We start from the raw sequence: 23,996 nt of genomic DNA on the forward strand, positions 1-23,996 counted from the left end.
ATCCGGCAAGGCAAAAAGTGCTCTCCTATATAGACCAGACTTGTCTGCAATAGGACTTCCCTAATTCCCAATTAACGCCGACACCTGTCTGAGTCACAGGCTCACGTTAAAAACAAAGGGGGAGATGGGGTGCTCAGCTATATCAAATCAAAATTAAGAATAGACAATAGGAATAGTGAGGGTGCAAAACCTACCAAAATACATATGGCAAACAAGAGAAAAAAAAGGGGTAGGTAAAGAGCACTCTACTCACAACAATTAGCAAAAAATACAAGGTTTTATTAAATTTGTGCAAACAACAATAAAAACAATTAAAACCAAGACACCTATCAAAAAGGGACCTCACAACAAGATCATGTACCAAAATATATAGAAGGTTAATTCAATTAATATTTTTCATAAATATATACCATAAATTACAATAATGGTACAGAGACTGAAAGTGAATCAGAAGGTAACCACCTGAAAACCAAGTCCAATGGAGAGGGGCACATAAGAAAAATTCACCTAAAATGAGGTCCTGATATTATCAACATGCCAGCAAATATGCAGCCATATAGAAAGGTGCCAATAACAACCCACCCAACGCGCGTCGCTCGCTCGCCGAGCTTCATCAGGGGAAGAGAAAGTAAACACAAATCAAAAGAACACATATATATATATATATATATATATATATATACACAAAAATTAGAATTAAACAAACTGGTACCGGTGTTTCTGCGGTCATATGATGCTCTCAGTATCCAGAAGTGGCCAATGCGCAATTGCTGAACAGCTGCTTCCGGGTCAATAGAATCAAATTGATACAGCCGCATGCGCTAGAATTCACAGCGATATAAGTCCAACAAATAACATACTGTACATGCGCAAGTTAATAAAACAAGATGACAGAAGCTGATCTACTGCGCATGCGTCCAGTGCAACAGCACTCGCGGTTCCAAACATCCATAAAGTCTGCATGAGAACGGCATTATACAAGGAAGGATGCAATCTATCCAGATTAAGTGTCATTGTAGCACTCTCGCAAATAAGGGCAATGTACCAACCTATAAACATGAAAGGATCAGTGGAGCACAGATAATCTAGTGGTAGACAAGGAGGCTGATGACAATAAATATATCTAGCTGGACTTATCTATCAAGAAAAAATATGATATAAACCCCAAAGAAAAAGAGGAATTTATGTTGTTCCATAAAATTGACCTAATCATGTTTAAAGTTATAATACAATGGTCACATTTCATGTTGTAAACACCCTAAGAATATTACTGAAAAACAGGTAAGATAATATCAATATGATATACAGAAATCCCAATCAATATGATATACAGAAATCCCACATAATATCCAAGAAGGTTTGAAACCGAAGGTAGAATATATATTGCACAAAAATGAAATAAATTTACATGGGGAGGCATGACAAATGTATTAATTATATACATCAAGACTGTGGCAAAAGCAATATGATATGAAATGCATTGATCACAATTGGATATCAGACCAACAGATCTAACAAAGGAGATCATGAAGATTCATGACATACTAATAAAAATAGTTGTAAAGTCCATTTGGAAAAAAAAAAAAATATATATATATATATATCTCCCAGGTTCCAATGTTGTAGTAGTCAGTGGTCTAGGTCCGTAGCGTAGAAAGATGAAATTCACATCATAAAAATTATATTTCACAAAGTCCACAAACATAATAAGCCTAGAGATCCATCAATCCAAATGGGAAATGGGCAAGCTAGGGATGAGAGATACATATAAAGTAAACACTACAATCAAATAAATCAAATAAAGGCTCAACCCAAGAAACCAGTAAAAAGCAACTCCTTATTTAAACCCATGGGGGAAACGGTGTTTAAACACCAGATCCATCTGGACTCCAGCTGTATCATCCATTTTGTGGTATCCCCACCCCTCATATTGCTCTTAAGTCGCTCAAGGCCAACCCCCCGTAGTCCCCTAGGACTGTCCCCATTGTTAGTAAGGAAGTGGGAAGCGACAGATGTACGTTTTTTACCTTTTAGCAAATCACTGGACGCCAGCTTGATGGTAGACATGTGCTTCGGAATACGCCTCCTCAATTCCGTTTATCCAACTGCTGTGCTTTTCCCCGCTCTCCTCCGAACTGGGATAGAAGGTAATTGTCCCAAACGTCATCACCCACAGTAACACAAAACTGCTGAACTTATAGGGAGGAAACTGGAAATAACAGGCATGTCTTCTCCGGATTATTCTTTCTCCATAGATAAAAACAGGAGCTTTCAGTCCAAGCGCATCTCCTCTCTGCTCGTTCCCATGACAACCAACTGCCACAACAAAACTTTATTCCTGCTCAGATTGAGTGACAGAGCAGTGATACGATAAAAATATTTTCCTAATTCCAGCAGCAAAGTTGTATTTTTAGTGCATAGTTAATTTATTATTCACATCACAGCATTCATAAAATGATTTAAGTGTTGTTTTGTTAACACTTTAAAACATTTAGAATAACAGTGAGTGTTACTGACATCTAGTGGTCAAATGTCATCACTACAGGCATAGCTCTATACACCCTCTTACAGATCCTAACCAGGTGATCACCAAGGCTAGGTGCTCTTTTTGCTGTGATCAATGGCCTATCCCCAATCAAATTTCCCATTTGGATTGATGGATCTCTAGGATTATTACGTCTGTGGATTTTGTGAAATATCTGGAGAAAATTTTTATGATGTGAATTTCATCTTTCTACACTACAGACCTGGACAACTGACTAATAATAATAATAAGTTTTATTTCTATAGCGCCAACATATTCCGCAGCGCTTAAATAATAATACATTGGAACCTGGGGTATATACAGTGTATATGCCCGGCGTAGTGCAGCTTGGCCCAGGCGATCCACTTGCGTGGGCTCGGAGGTAGAAGTACCAGACGACAGCAACGGTGGGAGAACGAAAGTTCTGGGGTAGGAACATGGCATACCGGTTTCTTCTCACGGATTGCTTCCTGGGCTCATTCTTGAAAGCGGAGGTCAATCCGGGAGGCCAGGTTGATTAGGCCATCCAGGGTAGTTGGTACATCACGACCTGCCAACTCGTCCTTGATGCGACCGGAAAGACCCTCCCAGAAGGCGGCAGACAATACTTCGTTATTGCAGCCTATAAGTAAACGATACCAACAGACACGGACGATCCCGTGCCATATTTGCAATATGGAAGAAGCCATATACAGAGATTAAGATGAAAAGAAAAGAAAATTCTGTACAACGACTTGGTTGCAAAAAGTGTATAAATAGTTTTATTAGATATTATAAAAGCGTCATAGCAAACAAAGAATACATAAAAATGTGAGAACCGTAGAGTCAGACGGTGAACGCCAGCAGATGGCGTCCTCACAACACAGTGCCACGTAGGGCCGCTCTGAAAATGAGCTAACAATAGTGAAAGCCCAGCTGAAAATCGCCCGTGAAAAGACACAGGTATTCCAGATATTGGGATATGCTGACAAACAAACGGTGCCCCGCCGTAACCATACAGTAAATACAATAGTCCATACAGCAGTATACAGAAAAATGCGGGGTCAACAATGGTATGCAGCCCGACGTATCTAGGTGTGAGATGAGGGATCCAAGCCTAGTTCAGAGGCAAGCATGCAAAACCGGATGGCGTACTGGCCAACCGTTAGGGAGCCTTGGCGTAACCGAAGGAGTGAAGAAGCCGCTGAAGTGGTGCGTCCGGGCTCGTCAAAGGTTCTGCGAAAGGTCTCCAAAAACTCCCGAATGTTGTGCGTAACCGGATCCTCTCTCTCCCACAGAGGGGTTCATCCAAGCCAACCCCTCCCCATCTAGATGAGACATCAGGAAGGCCACCTTTGCTTGGCCCGAGACAAACAGATGTGGGACTAACTTGAAATGCAGGGAGCATTGGTTCAGGAAGCCTCTGCAGGTCTTGGGATCCCCAGCATAGCGAGGCGGAGAAGCGAGGCGGAGTTGCGATGCAGAGAGAGACACAGGTGCGGACGCTGTCGCGGTTTGTTGCGCCGACAGGGACGTGGCCGTGGCCTGTAGAGTTTTCAAACGGTTGTCCACAGACGACATGAAAGTCAGCATGCGGGTTTGAGTTTCACGCTGTCGCACCAGTTTCTGTTGCAGTCCAGCCAGCTGGGACGCTTGTTCAGTCCAGAATTGACCATGCACCGGACTCCCCCAGGGAGGCCACCAGGAGCGAACCCCTATACAGGGACTGTCTGGCGACCACCCCAGAGGGCCTAGATGCACAGTAGCCGGAACACAGGCGGGATACTGGGAGCGTGCTTGGAATGTCCGGAGGGAATACTGAGGCCACTCCCGTGATGTCTTTGGACCGGAGGGAGTCAGAACGGATGACCGGGCCCGGATGAAGACAGCAGGCGGAGTCCGGAACCAGTGACGAGTGCAGGCTGGAGACTTCAGATGTAATCCGAAGCCGGTGGCGGAGTGAAGCAGAGGGACGATGGAGAGGTCCACTGCTAACGGACACCGGGGAATCTCCAGGGAGCCGGACCAGCTGTGGCACACACCGGGCGTCAGGTTCTGAGGACAGAGACAGGATTAATCCAGGAACAGGACACAGAGGGCTTGAACACAATCACAAGATACTAAGCTCTGAGAACTTGTTGAACAAGCACCGCCCGTATGTAGCAGGAAGTCTTTTATACTCTGCACCTGCAATCAGCCATCTCCTGTTCCAGGGATGCTGGCCCTTTAAGAAAAGGTGAATGAGCGTGCCCGCGCCCTAATTTGCATGCGCGAAGCCCGGGAGCCAGAGGCAAGCACAGGAGGCCGGGGACAGGACGCAGAGGGGCTGGAGGCAGAGTCCCGAGTCGCAGCAAGCCGGGGGGACCGCCGAGCAGGAAGCACAGGGGACGCAGGGGTGCAGGAGCGGGAGCCGCAGCCGCGGTCAGAGAGCACGGGGACCGGATCGGTGGATACAGAGCGGCACCGGGACACTGGGACCGAATCAGTGGGTACGGAGCGGCGTCGGGACACCAGGACCGGATCAGTGAATACGGAGCGGCGACGGGACACCAGGACCGGATCAGTGGGTAAGGAATGGTGCTGGGACACCGGGGGCGTGACACATACATAGATGTGTATGAACAAGCACGGTCACAAAAGACCCCCATGTATTCTCCTATATATATCATATAAGATATCAGACATATACATGTTTCGCTGCGGAACATAAGAACTGGAAAGTACTATTGTGGTTAAAAAGATAAGCCTATCAGTCTACAGGTGTTGTATAAGTGTAATTTCAACCCGCCCTGGAATCATGGGATATAGTGGGCATATTTAAGATTAGAAGCAAGATATATGGTAAAAATGTGGATATTATATCACCACAAATTCCAGTATAGTCACCCAACCCTGACTCTGAATTAAAGAATATAATGGGCGTGTTCCAACAGATCCACTCTAGCTCCTCCCTTTAATCTATTAGAGGGGGTTACCATTGTACACTGACAAGGGGATTCCTCTAGATATTTGTACACCCCCCATTCTGCGTGTACTCCTATATAATAAAAAGGAAATACATACTTTTCAGTCAACTCGGAACTTTTTGGGGGAAATGCAGACATATATCTATCAGTATGTATATCTCAATTTAAAGAAGCACTCTGGTCATTTTTTCCCCTAAACCTGTGTACATGTTAGTGTAGTGTAAGGTCTGTGATAATTCACTCACCGATCGCTGTTTTCTCATGACCCCGACTCCATGATGACTTCACACCCACAGCTCCTATCTGCAGACTTGCCTCTTCTCCGGTCTTCTGCAGCACATCTCACCCTTCTGCAGCACATCTCACCATGGTGCCCTGAAAAATAACAATGTCATTATAATGCTCCTGAATAACAATAACCACAAACGCTGTGCCATAAATAAGCCCTATGCTGTGGGCTAAAATAAAAATAACTGCTCCTCACTGTGCAAAAGAATATTACTCCACACAATCCCTCTTAATGTATATCTTCCACACTATCCTCTCTTTTAAAATATTCCCACGACACCGTCCCCACTTAAATACTATGACCACCACACAGCGCCATAATAAATTAAAACGCCACACTTATAAATTATACCCACCACACCTTCAATTATGATATATGATCTGCACATTGTTCCCACATCATGCTGCCCCCTCCTCACAATGTCCCATGCATGCTGCCCCTCTCCATATGGGGCTCTCACACTGCCCTTCTCCATACTGAGCCTCCCATGCTGCCCCTTCTTAATGCGCTCCAAATGCTGCCTGCCCCTTTTCCATAATGAGACGTCCATGCTGCCCCACTCATCATACAAGACCACCATGCTGCCCCACTCATAATACAAGACCACCATGCCACCCCACTCATTATACAGAGACCACCATGCCACCCCACTCATTGTACAGAGACTACCATGCTGCCCCACTCATCGTACAGAGACCACCATGCTACCTCATGCCTAATGCTGAGCCCCCCCATACTACCTCATATTTCATACTGAGTCCCCTACATTGCTCCACTCCATACTGAGCCCACCCATGCTGCCCACTTTCCATACTGAGCCCTCACACTGCCCCTGTTCATACTGAATCCCCATGCTACCCCTTTTCCATAATGAGCTCCCAATGCTTCCCCCTCTCCATACTTAGTGAGTTGATACACGGCACTTCTGGGGGGTGCACAAGGAGGGTCCAAAACTGTCTCAAGCAGATGTAGAAACTTGGCACTCAAGATCAAAGACAAGCCCGGACGCCTGCCCCAAAGGGGCTACAGGGAGGGCGCACATGACTGAGGAGAGATGCTAGGCCCAAGGGTAGTGAAGGGTGAAGGGTTAAGGTGTTGTGTTTTTGTGCGGGAAGGTGTGGGGTGGAGCTTTGGGGGATATGGGGCCATGTGAGTGGGTAGGGAGTGGTCAGTTGTGGGAAGGATATATAGGGAAGATCGGTGGGGGGATGGTCATTCCTTACCTGGCAGACGTCCGGAATCGTCGGGGAACGCAGGAGGATCCGAGGAGAAGGCCCTTGTCCTGGGGAGACCGGCGGAGAGGCTTGGAGAGCACCGGCTCCAGCGCTGGATGAAGGTTGACCGGGCGGCTGAGGTGGCGGAGTTCCGATGGCATCAGGGAGTTGGAGCCCAGCAGACCCCCTTCGGCGTTGGTGGAGGGATCCAGGACGGCGTCGCAGAAGTGGAAGGGACTCTGAGGTCGGTTCTGCGTCCAGATGGTGAGTCGAGGCTCTGGCCTCCTCAACACGTCCGGCTGCGGCGTGGGGGTCCAGCAGGGTGGTGTGGGCGGCGCGGCCGCATGACCCGGGTCGCGGTCGCGTGGTCTGGCGCCGCAGTCGCATGGCCTCTGACCCGGCGCGCTCACCCGACCCGGCGCGCTCACCTGACCCGGCGCGCTCACCTGACCCGGCGCGCTCACCCGACCCGGCGGCGCGCTCACCCGATCCGGCGCCGCGGTCGCCCGGGCCGGCGTCGCGGTCACGTGGGCCGGCGTTGCGGTCACGTGGGCCAGCGCCGGTGTCACCTGACCCAGATGTGTCAGCGCTGGACGTTGCAGCGGCCGAGAAACATTACGGCAGCCTCCAACAGTGCAGCGGGGCCTATGCAGGAGCATACGGCTCCAGTGGTGGCGGCGAGGACTGGAAGGAGACGGCACGGCTGGTCCCTGTGGCAGCGTTCAAGTTGTGAGGGAGGGGTTGCTTTGTGGTCTGGGAGACCTTTCCGTACACGTCATGAGTGTGGGGAGGTTTTATTTTCATGCCAATATGCTTTCATGATAGTGGATCTATCTATGGGGAAGACATCATTTTATTTTGGTTGGTGATTGTGTTTGCATTCTTTGGGTGATTTTGTATTAATGGTGGTGAGTTCACGGCGGTTTGCGAGTGATTCAGGTGGTGATACGGAGTGGCAAAGCAATGGTGGATAGCCATGTTCATGGCGGTTTCATGTTTTATTGTGATAGTCACGAGGTCTTTTGGCTGGAGGATTATCGCGGCGCCCTAGTATTTGATAAGGGTTTGATGGTAGTCTGCTGACGTGGTGAGCCGTTTGGGGGGATGCACGTGGCGGCTTAATCCTTAACGTTACAGTGGGGTGTGTGCTATCGCTGGTCCGAGGTGAGGGGGAAGGTGATGGAGTTTTCACTACGGTGTGCTTTATAACTTTATACGCCTCGGTCCGGGTCCGGTTTTCCAATAGGGGCTGTGTATGTACTAAGGGTTTCATGTTCAGTGGGGGCTGGTATGTTGTTGCGGTCAGACGTTCAGGAGAGGTCGAGATGCTTGGTATGGCAGATCTTTTGGGAACCGGCCTTTCTGGCAGCGGTGGAGGACATCTTCTCGGGGGGTTTGGAGTTGACCTTTTACCGGATTTGGTTTCCTGGCCAGCTGTGTATTAATAGACAGTAGTTGGCGTCATGTAATAAAAAAAAAAAAAAAAAAAAAGCGTGGCATGATAACCCTGGTTTGAGCAGGCGTTTGTTGCCTTTTCTTGTACTTTGGTTTCAGTGTTTGTTTATAATTTCTTGGGGTACATATATATATATTGTGTGGAGCTGGGGTTTTCTGGTTGCTCAATGTCTGGTTGTTGAGGCTCGTGGTTTCTTTTGTGTGGCAGTCGGGGATTATCTGGTATTAAGGATGTGGAGTTCCTATTTTCTGTTCATGGTCCATCCTGGGACTACTAGGGGTTTCTTCTTGCTCAGGGTGTAGTTGTGGTGATCATGTGTTTGATAAGTCAACGTGTTTGATTCGCCTGGGGCCCTACGTCTAAGCAGGTTGCTGGTCATTATTGGGTTACCGAGTATATTGTGCCATGTCGCAGGTCGTTATTAGGTTCCCGGGTATAACGCACTGCTGTTTTGGGGGTTGAATTTGTTTATTGAACACGTGGGTTCACGTGCCACTTGGGGGTTTTGGCTGATCGCAGTTACATGGGGTTCTTACGGCAGTTTGCTGGTTGTGGCTGCGCAGGGGCAGTTTTAACAACCTTTGTACGTACGGACTGGTGGGTTTTACTGTGGTTCTTTTAGGGTTGCCGATTGGGCTGTTGGCAGACCGTATTGGGTGGTTTTTGTTGCAGCCGTTGACAGATGCTACATTGGAGTGTATTATAAAGAGTGGGCAGTTCTCGTTTACGATGGGCTGGAGGTTTATTTTGGTGCAGCTGGCCCTGCTTTGCCTTATGGGCATACAGCTCTCCTTGGAGTGTTTTTCTTTCTGGTGCCCTCGGACGGTGGGGGCCAGGGTGATGTGTTGGCGCAAGGATGGTGCAACATTTGAGTTGGGTGACCCAGCGTGTGATTTACTGGTCTCGGGGTCCGGTTGGCGAATGGTTTGTTTACCTAGCTGGCCAGGGCTGATGACGGGGTGTTGATCCATTTGTCGGGATTCTGTATAGAGCATGAGGCAGGATATGTTGTTTCGATGCCGTGTGACTGGTCTCCCGCGGTGGTGTAGCCGCCCCCCCCCCCCCCCCGGCACTACATGCTATGTCATTCATTCAGTTAGGGGCACCTGTCAGGACTGGCCGGTATTATGGTGACACGACTGTTGTGTGGTGCAGCTGGGGGGGGGGGGGGGGGAGTACTTTAAGTAGTGTGCGAGCAGGTTGCAACTATAACATCACCTTCCTTAATGGCGGGCTGGTGATATGCCATGGAAGGGTAAGTTAGTGCAGTGTGCATTGACCCTTAATGATTCTAAGGACCAGGTAATCGTCTGGGGATGTGCCCCGTCCAGGGGTGTTTTGCGGTGCTTGACGGCTGAGTGGTGGACAAGCATTGGGCAACGGGTGGGTGCAATGTTTTGATGGCTGGCCCGTGTTTATGGGGTCTGGGTTTTCGGAGACATGTGGTGTGTGTCTGAGTTTTCCTGGACTTTGGGCAGCGTGGGGTCGCTTTTCTTTCATTTTGTGAGTAGTGCCAAGTCCGCAGTTCAGCGGGGAATGGGTGCGGAGCACATCTCATGTTGGTAAGAGGGTGACAGCAGTAGTGTTGTGATTTGGGGTTCGAAGTGCACGGGTAATGCACACGATTAATTGTGGTCGTGTGGCTTGTGCGGTTCGTACCCCTTTTTAGGGGTCATTGAGCACTATGTGGAGGTCGGAAGGGTGTATGGGGACTTGAGTTGGGACCGCACTGGTGGCAGGGGCGTTGTAGCTCATGAGTACTGTGGGGAGGCCAGTGAGATTCGGGGAGATTTTATATATTCCGCCCGCGGAGGTCGGGGGAATATATACCTTACTCTCACCGGGGACCCTTCAATAATCGGCATAAGTAGTATAGCGGCCTCCTTGCTTATTGTCGGGCAAATCCATAATTGGCCTGACTATAAGAGGGGCGCTAGAGAGCGCATCACGTGCTCTGTCTGTCGGTCGGGAGGTATAAAGGAGGGGTGACCCCCACTTGTTACCCCCCGATTGTGACGTACTGGTAGCCAGCGCGGGGGATTTCTGAGTGACCCCCCCGGTGGTTTGTGACATATTGGTGGCATAGCGGTGGGATCGAGATAATAGTGTGTGTGAGTGTGAGACCCATACTCCCAGACACTAAAGACTGCCTGCAGCAGCTGTGGCTGCTGGGGTCTTCAGACTAGCTCAACACTAGAGTGTCAGAGTGCAGATACTGTAAGGTGTGTGGAGGCATCAGGTGTCAGTTCTGTGTCAGTGACCAAAAGTCTGCAAGAATGGCTGATGGCACCAGGAGCAGAGCTATGCAACTGGCCAATGCTAAGGCAGGAGCCGAAGAGAGGGAGGACGGTGCTGTGGACAGCAATGAGGAGGTTGCCCACGAGTCCTCCAGGAGCTCGACGCCAGAAAACCGTTCTGCCGAGGACATTGCGCAACCTGGCACTGCTGGACAAGATGAGGAGGAGCTCACCCAAGGTTCCTCAACGAGCCAGATGCCAGCCCTCCGCTCTGAAAGGGACAGTGAATCGCCTAGCTCTGCAGCGTGCCGCAGATCACCACGTGCCATTCCACCGAGCCTGGGAGGCTCGGATAGCCTTCTTCAAATGGCTATGGCCCTTCTCCAGGCTGGAGACCAGAAGGGCTACAAGGAACTCCTGGCAGAGCGCAGGGCAGAGCGGCAGGCAGCGCGTGACGCTGAGGCTGCGGAGCGGCACGCAGAGCGTGAGGCTGCGGAGCGAGAGCGGCAGGCAGCGCGTGAAGAGCGAGAGCGACAGGCAGACCGTGACTACCAGCTGCAGCTAGCTCAGCTCCGGCCCTCATCAGCCACATGTGACCTTCGAGACACCAAACTTCCAAAGGTCCGTGTTGAGGACTTCCCAGTGCTGGAGAAGGATGGAGACTTGGACTCTTTCTTGACTGCTTTTGAACGGACTTGCTTGCAGCACCATCTGGACAAGGACCAGTGGGCCAAATACCTGACCCCCCGTTTAAGGGGTAAGGCCCTGGATATCCTTGGGGACTTGCCTGCTGAGGCAGATCAGGGCTACGACACCATCAAGCGGGCCCTGATCCAACAGTACAACCTCACTCCAGAGTCCTACCGCAAGAAGTTCCGGAGCCTACAGAAGGGACCAAAGGACTCCTGGGCTGACCACCGGCGGGCACTTGCCCGAGCTGCCGACCACTGGACCCAAGGCCTGCAGCTTTCCACCGGACCGGAGATCCTGGACTTGTTCATCACGGAGCAACTCTTGTGGAACTGCCCTGAGGATCTCCGCCAGTTCATCCGAGACCAGAAGCCAAAGGGGTCCACGGCTACAGCTGCCCTTGCCGATGACTACACCAACAACCGGGCCCCTGAGGCCAGGAGAGCGGCCACCAGCAGCACCTGGAGAGGGGGTAAGATGAATTCTGCGACTGCCCCACCTGCCCCTAGACTGCAGGGGGTGTCCCCCTCAACTCCCCTCTCCAGGCCCGTGGCGGAACCAAGACGGTGCCACCAGTGCAACCTACCTGGACACTTCAAGGCCATGTGCCCTCAGCGTCCCAAGGCCCCGGCTCCGTCCCCGTCCCAAGGGCCGCCCAAGGTGTATTGTGTGGGTGGGGGTGGTGGTAGGTCCCTGGACAGCTTCCAACCTGTCACCGTCGGCCGGTCTGTGACCATAGGACTGCGAGACAGCGCCTCGGAGGTGACTCTGGTGCGGCCTGAGATGGTGTCCCCCCAAGACTTGATCCCTGGAAAAACCCTCGCTGTCTCCGGGATTGGAGGCACTGACCCGGCGCTGCCTGTTGCTGACATTTATGTGGACTGGGGCGCAGGGCGAGGGGTGAGGGAGGTGGGGGTAACTGATCGGATCCCTGCAAACGTGCTACTTGGGACAGATTTGGGGCAGATAACCTCCCAGTTTGGGCCCCAACCAAGGGCTGAACCTTCAGCCAGTACTGACATGCCTCCGGACAATGTTAATGTGTTATCTATGAATGATGTAAGGGAGGAGGGAGTGAACTCTGATATTTCTGCTTGCATAGACACCATAGACACACACTCAGCTGCAGCTGTGACAGGGGAGGGGGTCAGAGAAAGGTGTGACAATGCCTCTACAAGTAATCAGCCTGTGAGCTGGGATCTGTTGCCCTCTGCAGGGATAAGCAGAGAGCAGGGTGCTGCAGGGGGAGGACCAGTGTGTGGGGTGGGGGCTACCACAGCAAATGTGGGGTCCCCAGAGATTTCACAGCGGGGTTCTGTTGCTGCAGGAGGGGAACAGGCAGGTGAGATTGGGGCCGGTCCAGGAGCGGAAGTGCTCCCAGGTAAGATCTCGGTGCATGGTTCCCCCACAACCGGGGTGTCAGGAAGCCAGGTAGGTCTGCCTGAACCGGCGACTTGGTCAGGAACGGAGGAGGAGCAGGCACGACCCACGGTCGCAGCGGCTGTGGCCGCTGTCACCCGCAGTGGGAGTGCTGGAAGCCAAGGGGCCTCCCGGAGGTCCGATAGCTCTTCCCCTTCTGACCAAGTGGCAGCCGAGTCAGGTGGAGGCCAGGACACAGGTCCCGGGGTACTGACTGAAGATGTGACAGTCTCGTCGATTCTGGCCACATCTAGTCAGGGGTTTCAGGCAGCGTTAGAAGCTGACGACAGCCTGAAAGCTCTTAAGGAGCAGGCGGCACAGCCTCCCTCGGACTCGGACCCGGAGCGAGTGGTCTGGGACCAAGGACGGCTGTACCGGGCCACGGTCCAGCAGGGTTCACCGGAGGCGTGGCCCAGGGACCGACAGTTGGTGGTACCCTATCCGTTCCGGACGGAGTTGTTGCGGATCGCACATGAGATTCCGATGGCCGGACACCTAGGGATCGCTAAGACCAAGGCCAGGTTAAACCAGCATTTCTACTGGCCAAAAATGGGGGCCGATGTGGCTGCCTACTGCCGTTCGTGTGAAACCTGTCAGAGAGTGGGGAAGGCGGGGCCACGCCCCAAAGCCCCACTGGTATCTCTGCCAATCATCGATGAGCCTTTCAGGAGGGTGGCTGTGGATCTGGTCGGCCCGCTGGCCATCCCCAGCAGCTCCGGGAAATGCTTCATACTGACGGTAGTGGACTATGCCACCCGGTACCCAGAAGCAGTGGCCTTGTCGTCCATTCGGGCTGACAAGGTGGCCACCGCATTGCTGGAGATTTTCTCCCGAGTGGGTTTTCCCCAGGAAATGCTCACTGACCGGGGGACCCAATTCATGTCCCAGCTGATGGAGGCCCTCTGTAAGCAAGTCCAGGTGCGACATCTGGTGGCCAGCCCGTACCATCCACAGACTAATGGCCTGTGCGAGCGGTTCAATGGCACCTTAAAGCAGATGCTTAAGATGTTGGTCGACTCCCATGGGCGTGACTGGGAGCGGTATCTCCCACACCTGTTATTTGCTTACCGGGAGGTTCCACAGGCCTCAACAGGATTCTCACCGTTTGAGCTCCTGTACGGGCGACGTGTGCGGGGCCCCCTGGCTCTGGTGAAAGAGGCTTGGGAAGGGGATTTGGCCACCCCTGGAGTGTCGGTTATCGAGTATGTCATGCGCTTCCGGGACAAAATGCAGGCCTTGACGCAACTGGTACACGACAATATGGCTCAAGCCCAGGCCGATCAGAAGCGTTGGTACGACCAGAACGCTTGTGAGAGGACCTACCAAGTGGGTCAAGAGGTGTGGGTACTGGTCCCCGTACCACAGGACAAGCTTCAGGCAGCCTGGGAAGGCCCATACCTCGTGTACCAGCAGCTCAACCCTGTGACGTACCTGGTCACCCTGGACCCTGCCCGTGGAAGGCGGAAGCCCTTCCATGTGAACATGATGAAGGCACATCATGAGCGGGAGGCATGTGCGCTCCCCGTGTGCAACCTGCCCGAGGAGGGAGAAGCGGAAACCCTCTTGGATATGCTAGCCCAGGTTAGGGCAGGCGGATCCATTGAGGATGTGGAGGTTGGCCACCAGCTCTTGGAGGACCAACGGTCCCAGCTGTGGGCCACCCTACACCCCTTCCGGGGGTTGTTTACCAACCAGCCCGGAAGGACTGACTTGGCTGTCCATCACGTGGACACTGGGGATCATCCCCCGATCCGGCGTTCAGCATATCGGGTCTCCCTGGAGGTGCAGCAACACATGCGCCAGGAGATTGACGAGATGCTGAAGCTGGGGGTGATCCAGGCATCCAACAGCGCTTGGGCCTCGCCTGTAGTCCTCGTCCCTAAGAAGGACCGAACCACTCGGTTCTGCGTGGACTACAGGGGGCTCAATGCGGTCACGGTCGCCGATGCGTACCCAATGCCACGCATCGATGACCTGCTCGATCAGTTGGCCGGGGCTCAGTACCTGACCATCATGGATCTGAGCCGGGGATATTGGCAGATCCCCCTGACTCGCAAGGCCAGGGAACGCTCTGCCTTTATTACCCCATTTGGACTGTACGAGTCCACGGTGATGCCATTCGGGATGAGGAATGCCCCTGCCACTTTCCAGCGGATGGTCAACACCCTGCTCAAGGGACTTGAAGGGTACGCGGCCGCGTACCTGGATGACATTGCCGTCTTCAGTCCCACCTGGGAGGACCACCTAGAGCATCTAGCACAGGTGCTCAGGCGGATCCACCGGGCAGGTTTGACCATCAAGCCGGGAAAGTGTCAGCTGGCCATGAGCGAGGTCCAGTACCTCGGTCACCGGGTAGGCGGGAGAACACTGAAGCCCGAGCCTGAGAAAGTGGAAGCCATCGCATCCTGGCCCACCCCCAGGACCAAGAAGCAGGTGATGTCCTTCTTGGGGACCGCTGGGTACTATAGGAGGTTTGTTCCATGCTATAGTAGCCTGGCAAAGCCCTTGACGGACCTCACCAAGAAGAAGCTGCCCTCTGCAGTCGATTGGACAATGGACTGCGAGACAGCCTTCCGGGCCCTAAAGGACGCCCTGTCCAGCCCGCCCGTGCTACAGGCAGCCGATTTCACGCGGCCGTTTGTAGTACAGACCGACGCCAGTGACTTCGGCCTCGGTGCGGTGCTCAGCCAGGTGGACTCTGCGAGCCAAGAGCACCCAGTCTTGTACCTGAGCCGGAAGCTGTTACCGAGGGAAGTGGCCTATTCCACAATGGAGAAGGAGTGCCTGGCCATAGTGTGGGCCCTGCAGCGTCTGCAACCCTATCTATACAGGCGCCACTTCATCGTGGAGACGGACCACAATCCCCTCAGCTGGTTGCACACCGTCTCTGGGACGAATGGGCGATTGTTGCGATGGAGCCTTGCGCTCCAGCAATACAACTTCACCATTCGCCACAAAAGGGGCCGTGACCACGGTAACGCAGACGGGCTGTCCCGACAAGGAGAGGTCGCGGACGGGCGCACGGGGGAACACCGGAGTGTGCTGCCCCCTAGCGCCCTCAAAAGGGGGGAGGTGTGAGGCAAATCCCGGGATATGAAGATGAATTATGACTCCAGTCATAATCCCTCATCACTCCCTGGCAGTGCCCCCCTCCCTTCTTGTTCTCAGTGTTCCACTTACACCTCCATGGCCATGTCCTGTGATATGGAAATTAGGTGGCTTAGGGACAATGGACACAGGATGACTCCCTGCCGTGACCCTGTAGTGGGGGCTGCTAGCTAGTTAGCAAGGCTATGGAAATAGCCAGACAGAACGACTCCAGTAAAAAATGGTTCATATCTCGCAAGCCATATTTCCGATAAATATGGCAACCATAAAAATGGTGTCTCCGCATGCGGACGATGCCGGCACACCCTTTTTATGGGAGCAGGACATTGGGAAATGCCCCAGGCGTGATATCAGCCAATGGGGAACTGGCAGACAGGTCATGAGTCCCCTCGTTCTGTAGCTAAATTCATAACTGTCACAATGAGAGCATTGGCGTCCGCCTACGACGCTCCCAGGCAAAGTTATGGCCCATATTCCATGTTGTGGATTGTCCATAACTCAAGCCAGGGGTGGAGCAGTGCTCCCTCTGAGGTCACTAAGGTAGGAGGGGACCTGGATTTGCCCAGGTTGATAACCCTACTTCGGCCATTTTCCAGTGTTCTTTTCGCTGGGGGCACGTGTAGGAAACATCTGTGGGAAGGATCCTAGAAACCTGGGTACAGCGCCCCCCTGTGGCCAGACGCAACAAGGTAACTGCTGGAACTGTGTATGCCTGTTTGTAACCCATGCTTTGATTGTAACTGTACTCTGACATATGTATATTCTGTAGATTCCCTATTGTATATATTGTAGTTTCTAGTGTGCTTTAGGCTGATTAAATTATATAATTAATCTTGGGCTGTTCTGTTATCTCGATCTTGAATCCCACGTCTGTGTGTTCGGCTAATAGTTACCGTAAATCGGTTGGTGGCAGCGAATTGTGCCAAGGATTATTGTGGGGAGGCCAGTGAGATTCGGGGAGATTTTATATATTCCGCCCGCGGAGGTCGGGGGAATATATACCTTACTCTCACCGGGGACCCTTCAATAATCGGCATAAGTAGTATAGCGGCCTCCTTGCTTATTGTCGGGCAAATCCATAATTGGCCTGACTATAAGAGGGGCGCTAGAGAGCGCATCACGTGCTCTGTCTGTCGGTCGGGAGGTATAAAGGAGGGGTGACCCCCACTTGTTACCCCCCGATTGTGACGTACTGGTAGCCAGCGCGGGGGATTTCTGAGTGACCCCCCCGGTGGTTTGTGACAAGTACATAGCTGGGGTCTTTTCTTCAGGCAGGTGGTCAGCTTGGCGGTCTTCAGTTCCGGGTCGTTGTGATTTCGGGGCGGATTGGTTTTGTTATTGGGCTGGGTGGATATTTCAAGATCGATGCTATCACGCAGGGTTGGCTGGACCAACAGCGTTTTGGTACTGCACGTGGGTGGAGGAGACTTGGTCGCTGGGGCGTCAAGGAGCTTGATCTGGGACATCGGGCCTGCATGCCTTGGTCCATTTCTTTCTGGCTGAGAGTCATGCTTGTGTTGTTGTTGTTCATAGGGGCTTCTGTTTTGAATGACTACATAGAGGTTTTTTTTTTACCGGGCACGTTTTCAAGAATCTGTCGGAGGTTGGGGAACCAGTGTAGGTTCTTTTGTTTACGGCAATAATGGTCGGTTTTGCTTAATTATCTGGTGATGTGCCATTTTAGGAGGCGCCCGCAATGTTGTGGGCTCAACGAGGCAGAGGCGGCGGCTCAGTGGGCTCTTTGGGGACTGGTCGCGCAGGCGGTGCATAGGATCGGACGATGCAGGTCTTGGGTGTGGCTGACCTTGTTGTACTAGTGGTTTGGTGTAGGTTGGCATTGTGAGGTCTATGGGGGTCAGTTTTGCTCAATTGGTATTGGTACAGAAGTATTGGTTACTCGAGCCGCAGGGTCGGCTCGGGTTGGGTTTTGGTGGTGGGACTCGCACGTACAAGGTGTCATACGTGCTTGCGGTGGCGGAAAGGAGGGGGGTATTTGAAGGGGTATTTGAAGTTGATGGATTGCACAAAGAGCGGTGGGGGTGAACCCAGTGCAGGAGCGGGTTACCCCTGGTGGTGAAATGGTATACTTGGTTAAGGTGGGTCCCTGCTGTGCTAGGTCACAGCGGGACATGTTCACGTGGGACCCTGCTGTGCTGGGTCACAGCGGGGCATGTTAACGGGGGTCCCTGCTGGGCTGGGTCCCAGCAGGACAATGGTTGGGCAACACTCGGCTGGGTGTCCTAGAGCCGGTGTGGTGAGGCTGAGGGCACGTGGAGGAGCTGGTGTTGCAAACATGTACAATGGACTCTTCATTTACCCCCCTTCCTTTGCTGGTGGTTGTTTATGGAATATTACTACGTTTATGGATAAAATGTTATTGCTTGTTTTGGTGTTAATAAACGGGGCTGCTGTGGCCTTTTACATCCAACATCACGCAGTCGTGTCTTAGCTTAGGTTAAGAAGGGGTAAGCGTGGGTTTTGGGATGGGTCATTATAGTGAAGCCGTCAGTCAGACTTTCCTAAGTCATGTGAATAGTGGTTTTTATTGTGAAGAACTTGTAGGAGCAGCACAAGCACATCATTGCCACATAGACAGCGGAGGACACCACGTCATACCCAGCCACGCCGCTCGCCACACTACTATACTTTCTGAGGAAATTTTAGTGTCACATAAAAATATCACTCCTAAAATATCAAATTTTTATTAGTACAAGGTTAAAATACATATACATAACACCTTAAGGCGGGCTTTGCCCGTTGCGACATCGCAAGCCGATGCTGCGATGTCGCACGCGATAGTCCCCGCCCCCGTCGCAGCAGCGATATCTTGTGATTCCTGGCGTAGCGAAAATTATCGCTACGCCAGCTTCACATGCACTCACCCGTCCTGCGACGTTGCTGTGGCCGTCGTCCCGCCTCCTTCCTAAGGGGGCGGGTCATACAATGTCACAGCGATGTCACACGGCAGGCGGCCAATCACAGTGGAGGGGCGGAGATGAGCAGGATGTAAACATCCCACCAACCTTCTTTCTTCCGTATAGCAGCCGGGACGCAGGTAAGGTGATGTTCCTCGCTCCTGCGGCTTTACACACAGCGATGTGTGCTGCCGCAGGAACGAGGAACAACATCGTACCTGTCGCGGCAGCGTAATTATGGAAATGTCGGAGAATACACCGATGATACGATAACGACGCTTTTGCGCTCGTTAATCGGATCATCTAGGGTTTACACACTATGATGTCGAAAGTGACGCTGGATGTGCGTCACTTTCGATTTGACCCCACCGACATCGCACGTGCGATGTTGCAACGTGCAAAGCCGCCCTTAGGGTATCTACACAACCAGAACAATTTAATAATAGACTCCAGCTGGTTATATAGTGGAAAAGCCAGTGATATGCCCTAAAGAAAAAAAAAAAAAAAAAAAGGGTAAAGCGGGCTTTACACGCTACGACATCGCTCAAGTGATCTCGTTGGGGTCACGGAATTTGTGACGCACGTCCAGTCGCTTTAGTGATGCCATTGCGTGTGACACCTATGAGCGATTTTGCATCGTCGCAAAAACGTGCAAAATCGCTCATCGGTGACATGGGGGTCCATTCTCAAATATCGTTACTGCAGTTTTAACGAAGTTGTTCCTCGTTCCTGCGGCAGCACACATCGCTCCGTGTGACACCGCAGGAACGAGGAAGCTCTCCTTACCTGCCTCCCGGCCACAATGCGGAAGGAAGGAGGTGGGCGGGATGTTCGTCCCACTCATCTCCGCCCCTCCGCTTCTATTGGGCGGTGGTTCAGTGATGCTGCTGTGACGCTGAACGAACCGCCCCCTTAGAAAGGAGGTGGTTCGCCGGTCACAGCGACGTCGCAGGGAAGGTAAGTAGTGTGACGGGTCCGGGCGATGTTGTGCGACACGGGCAGAGATTTGCCCGTGTCGCACAACCGATGGGGGCGGGTACGCACGATGGCGATATCGGTACCGATATCGCAGTGTGTAAAGCGGCCTTTAGTATATCACTCCGCCAATCAACTTAGTGATCGATAAATATGAATAGATGTCTGATTGGAGTAGATTTAGCCAAGGTAAAACTCATATTCTATAGCTCTCTATCAGATTCTGTCAGGACAGTCCAGCCTAGAGATTAATACGAGAGCACATACAATATATACCTCTAAATCCAGGCCAAAAATTCTCTTCTGAAGTTGTTGTATTTTTATAATCATAAGACATACAAATTAATGTAGTGGCATATAATCACCTGTTTAGTAATATTATCCAATATCACCCGACGCGTTTCTCCTCCTACATTGGAGGTTCATCAGGGGTGTTAGTAATATGGTATGTCATGATAACACTGGTTACTAATAGAGCTGATTCCAGATCCACAGTCGTTCTGTGAGGAGAGAGGGACAGTTGACCACACACATACATACATATGCACACACATACATACATACATACATACATACATACATATATATATATATATATATATATATATATATATATATATACATACACACTCGTATATATAGGAGGCTTACTATATCTCAGATCCAGGAAAGTCATGGGCTGGCTTACACAGGTCCATTAATCAATCCAGTCCCTATAATATTTCTAGCTGAATAAAATAGTGAATATACTGTCATATGAAAAAGTTTGGGCACCCCTATTAATGTTAACCTTTTTTCTTTAGAACGCTTTGGGTTTTTGCAACAGCTATTTCAGTTTCATATATTTAATAACTGATGGACTGAGTAATATTTCTGGATTGAAATGAGGATAATTGTACTAACAGAAACTGTGCAATCCGCATTTAAACAAAATTTGACCAGTGCAAAAGTATGGGCATCCTTATCAATTCCTTGATTTGAACACTCCTAACTACTTTTTACTGACTTACTAAAGCACTAAATTGTTTTTGTAACCTCATTGAGCTTTAAACTTCATAGGCAGGTGTATCCAATCATGAGAAAAGGTATTTAAGGTGGCCACTTGCAAGTTGTTCTCCTATTTGAATCTCCTATGAAGAGTGGCATCATGAGCTCCTCAAAACAACTCTCAAATGATTTGAAAACAAAGATTATTCAACATAGTTGTTCAGGGGAAGGTACAAAAAGTTGTCTCAGAGATTTAAACTGTCAGTTTCCACTGTGAGGAACATAGTAAGGAAATGGAAGAACACAGGTACAGTTCTTGCTAAGCCCAGAAGTGGCAGGCCAAGAAAAATATCAGAAAGGCAGAGAAGAAGAATGGTGAGAACAGTCAAGGACAATCCACAGACCACCTCCAAAGACCTGCAGCTTCATCTTGCTGCAGATGGTGTCAATGTGCATCGGTCAACAATACAGCGCACTTTGCACAAGGAGAAGCTGTAAGGGAGAGTGATGCGAAAGAAGACGTTTCTGCAAGCACGCCACAAACAGAGTCGCCTGAGGTATGCAAAAGCACATTTGGACAAGCCAGTTACATTTTGGAAGAAGGTCCTGTGGACTAATGAAACAAAGATTAAGTTGTTTGGTCATACAAAAAGGCGTTATCCATGGAGGCAAAAAAACACGGCATTCCAAGAAAAGCACTTGCTACCCACAGTAAAATTTGGTGGAGGTTCCATCATGCTTTGGAGCTGTGTGGCCAATGCCGGCACCGGGAATCTTGTTAAAGTTGAGGGTCGCATGGATTCAACTCAGTATCAGCAGATTCTTGACAATAATGTGCAAGAATCAGTGACGAAGTTGAAGTTACGCAGGGGATGGATATTTCAGCAAGACAATGATCCAAAACACCGCTCCAAATCTACTCAGGCATTCATGCAGAGGAACAATTACAATGTTCTGGAATGGCCATCCCAGTCCCCAGACCTGAATATCATTGAACATCTGTGGGATGATTTGAAGCGGGCTGCCCATGTTCGGCGACCATCAAACTTAACTGAACTGGAATTGTTTTGTAAACAGGAATGGTCAAATATACCTTCATCCAGGATCCAGGAACTCATTAAAAGCTACAGGAAGCGACTAGAGGCTATGATTTTTGCAAAAGGAGGATCTACAAAATATTAATGTCACTTTTATGTTGAGGTGCCCATACTTTTGCACCGGTCAAATTTAGTTTATATGCGGATTGCACATTTTCTGTTAGTACAATAAACCTCATTTCAATCCAGAAATATTACTCAGTCCATCAGTTATTAGATATATGAAACTGAAATAGCTGCTGCAAAAACCTAAATTGTTAAAAAGAAAAAAGGTTAACATTAATAGGGGTGCCCAAACTTTTTCATATGACTGTATAAAGTCCCTCATTTACTCCAGATGGCGACAAGGCTCAAAGCAAGGTTAATAATGTACATAGCAGGGGGCGTGGCCTGGACCTCATGTAGAAAGGAAGCAGCGTGGGTGAGCTCCTGCCTGGATCCTGAATTATCCTGCACACCGGCCTTGCTGACAGGCACTACCGACCCTGGAGGGCTGCAACACTACTTATAACACCCGGGGAAGCGAGCACAGCCAGGATATGCCGACCCGCAGCAGCAATAAAAGGGACAGAGACGCGCAGGAGCGCGCCTCTGAAGAATCCAATATGGCGACGCCGGCATCCACACCATCCCGAGCTGGAGCAGTGGGAGTAGCAAGCAGGTTGGAGCGGTTTGCCAGAGTGGCCCCTGGCACAGAGCCTACCTGCAACGAGGCACCCGATGGCAGCGCTGAACGGGCCCTGGAGCAGGGAGAAAACATACCCGACGGTGAGACTGTGAGTACCCTGGGCCCTGCATGTTCAGCAGCACTAGATATGCAGACACAGAGGCCTGCGCTGGCAGAGGGAGGAGGGGGAGATGTGGAGCAAACAACACCTGTTTTCACTGAGGCCATACTGAGAGACATTCTGGCAGCAATTAACTCTTGCAATACCACATTGGCCACTCTAAGCAGCCAGATGGGAACTGTCACCTCAGATATGGCCTGTATTAAACGTGAGCTGCAAGGGGTGACTGTCAGAATGGGGGAGCTGGAGGAAAGAGTGAGTACAACAGAGGATAAATTACCACCAATGTCACAAGAGCTGGGAAAGGCCACGCAAAATATCTCCACACTGCTAAACAAGGTGGATGATTTGGAAAATCGCTCCCGCAGAAGTAATTTGCGACTGGTGGGGGTCCCAGAGAGGATGGAGGGCAATGACCCATTGAATTTCTTTGAAAAATGGCTTAAAGACACCATGGGAAAAGACATACTATCCTCTTTCTTCACCATTGAAAGGGCGCACAGGGTCCCTGCGCGTGCCCCACAGCCGGGAGCACCCCCACGTCCTATTCTGATTAAACTACTGCACTATAAAGATAGGGACACTATCCTGCGCAGAGCCAGAGATATCAAAGAACTTGCAATTGATGGGAGGAAGATATCAATATTTCCTGATTTCTCCATGGAGGTGCAACGTAAAAGAGCGCAATTTATTGAGATCAAAAAACGCCTGCGCAACCTACAAGTGCCATATTCCATGATGTACCCTGCTAAGCTGCGGATTGCTGCGAACGGAGAGACTCATTTTTTTGATACGGCTGGGGCGGCGCTGTCTTGGCTGGATATCAATGAGAGATCCCTGAGGAGGAAGAATAACTGAGATTTTCCTTTCTGCCGCCAGGCGTTGTTTTTGTTTGGGACGCTATGCTGGTGAGCTCATTACAGTTAAATTCATCTAGGATCCAGGTTGGGAGACGGCCGGTTCATTGTGGACACACGCTGCACTAGCGAGTTGTGGACCCCCCTCCCTGCATGGACTTGGGGCGTATTTTTAGCCCTGATTCTCTCTATTTGGGAGAAATGTGTAAGATACACTTGATTTTGAGGGCAGGGGCACTGCGCACTGGTGTGCGGAGCCCTATCTCTCTCCTTGTTTTTCTTGTTTATTGTTGTATGATGCAATCTGTTTGGGAAGTGTGGTGTGCCTCAGTCGTGTCGCTCAACCTAATGTTTTTGAGAATCGGTGGAGAACGCCTCTCTCCTCCAGGTATGAAGTATCCGTCCGGATCATATCTTAGTCTACGCTTTTGGTGACATCTTTAAATATTGTAGCGTGGAATGTTAGAGGGCTCGGAGATGCGAACAAAAGATGTG

General features: G+C 50.8%; 1 protein-coding gene across 1 annotated transcript in view; it reads right to left on the reverse strand.

Annotated features, from left to right (window-relative positions):
• LOC142256078 (protein kinase C delta type-like) overlaps window positions 1–2,294 on the reverse strand; it is a 211,222-nt gene extending 208,928 nt beyond the window's left edge. Inside the window, exon 1 of the mRNA XM_075327588.1 lies at window positions 2,028–2,294. The gene's annotated coding sequence lies outside the window, so the exon portion shown is untranslated. The remainder of the gene's footprint in view (window positions 1–2,027) is intronic.
• Between the last annotated feature and the right edge of the window lie 21,702 nt (window positions 2,295–23,996).

Source organism: Anomaloglossus baeobatrachus, chromosome 11 (genome assembly GCF_048569485.1).
Source record: "Anomaloglossus baeobatrachus isolate aAnoBae1 chromosome 11, aAnoBae1.hap1, whole genome shotgun sequence".
Classification (NCBI taxonomy): Eukaryota; Metazoa; Chordata; class Amphibia; order Anura; family Aromobatidae; genus Anomaloglossus; species Anomaloglossus baeobatrachus.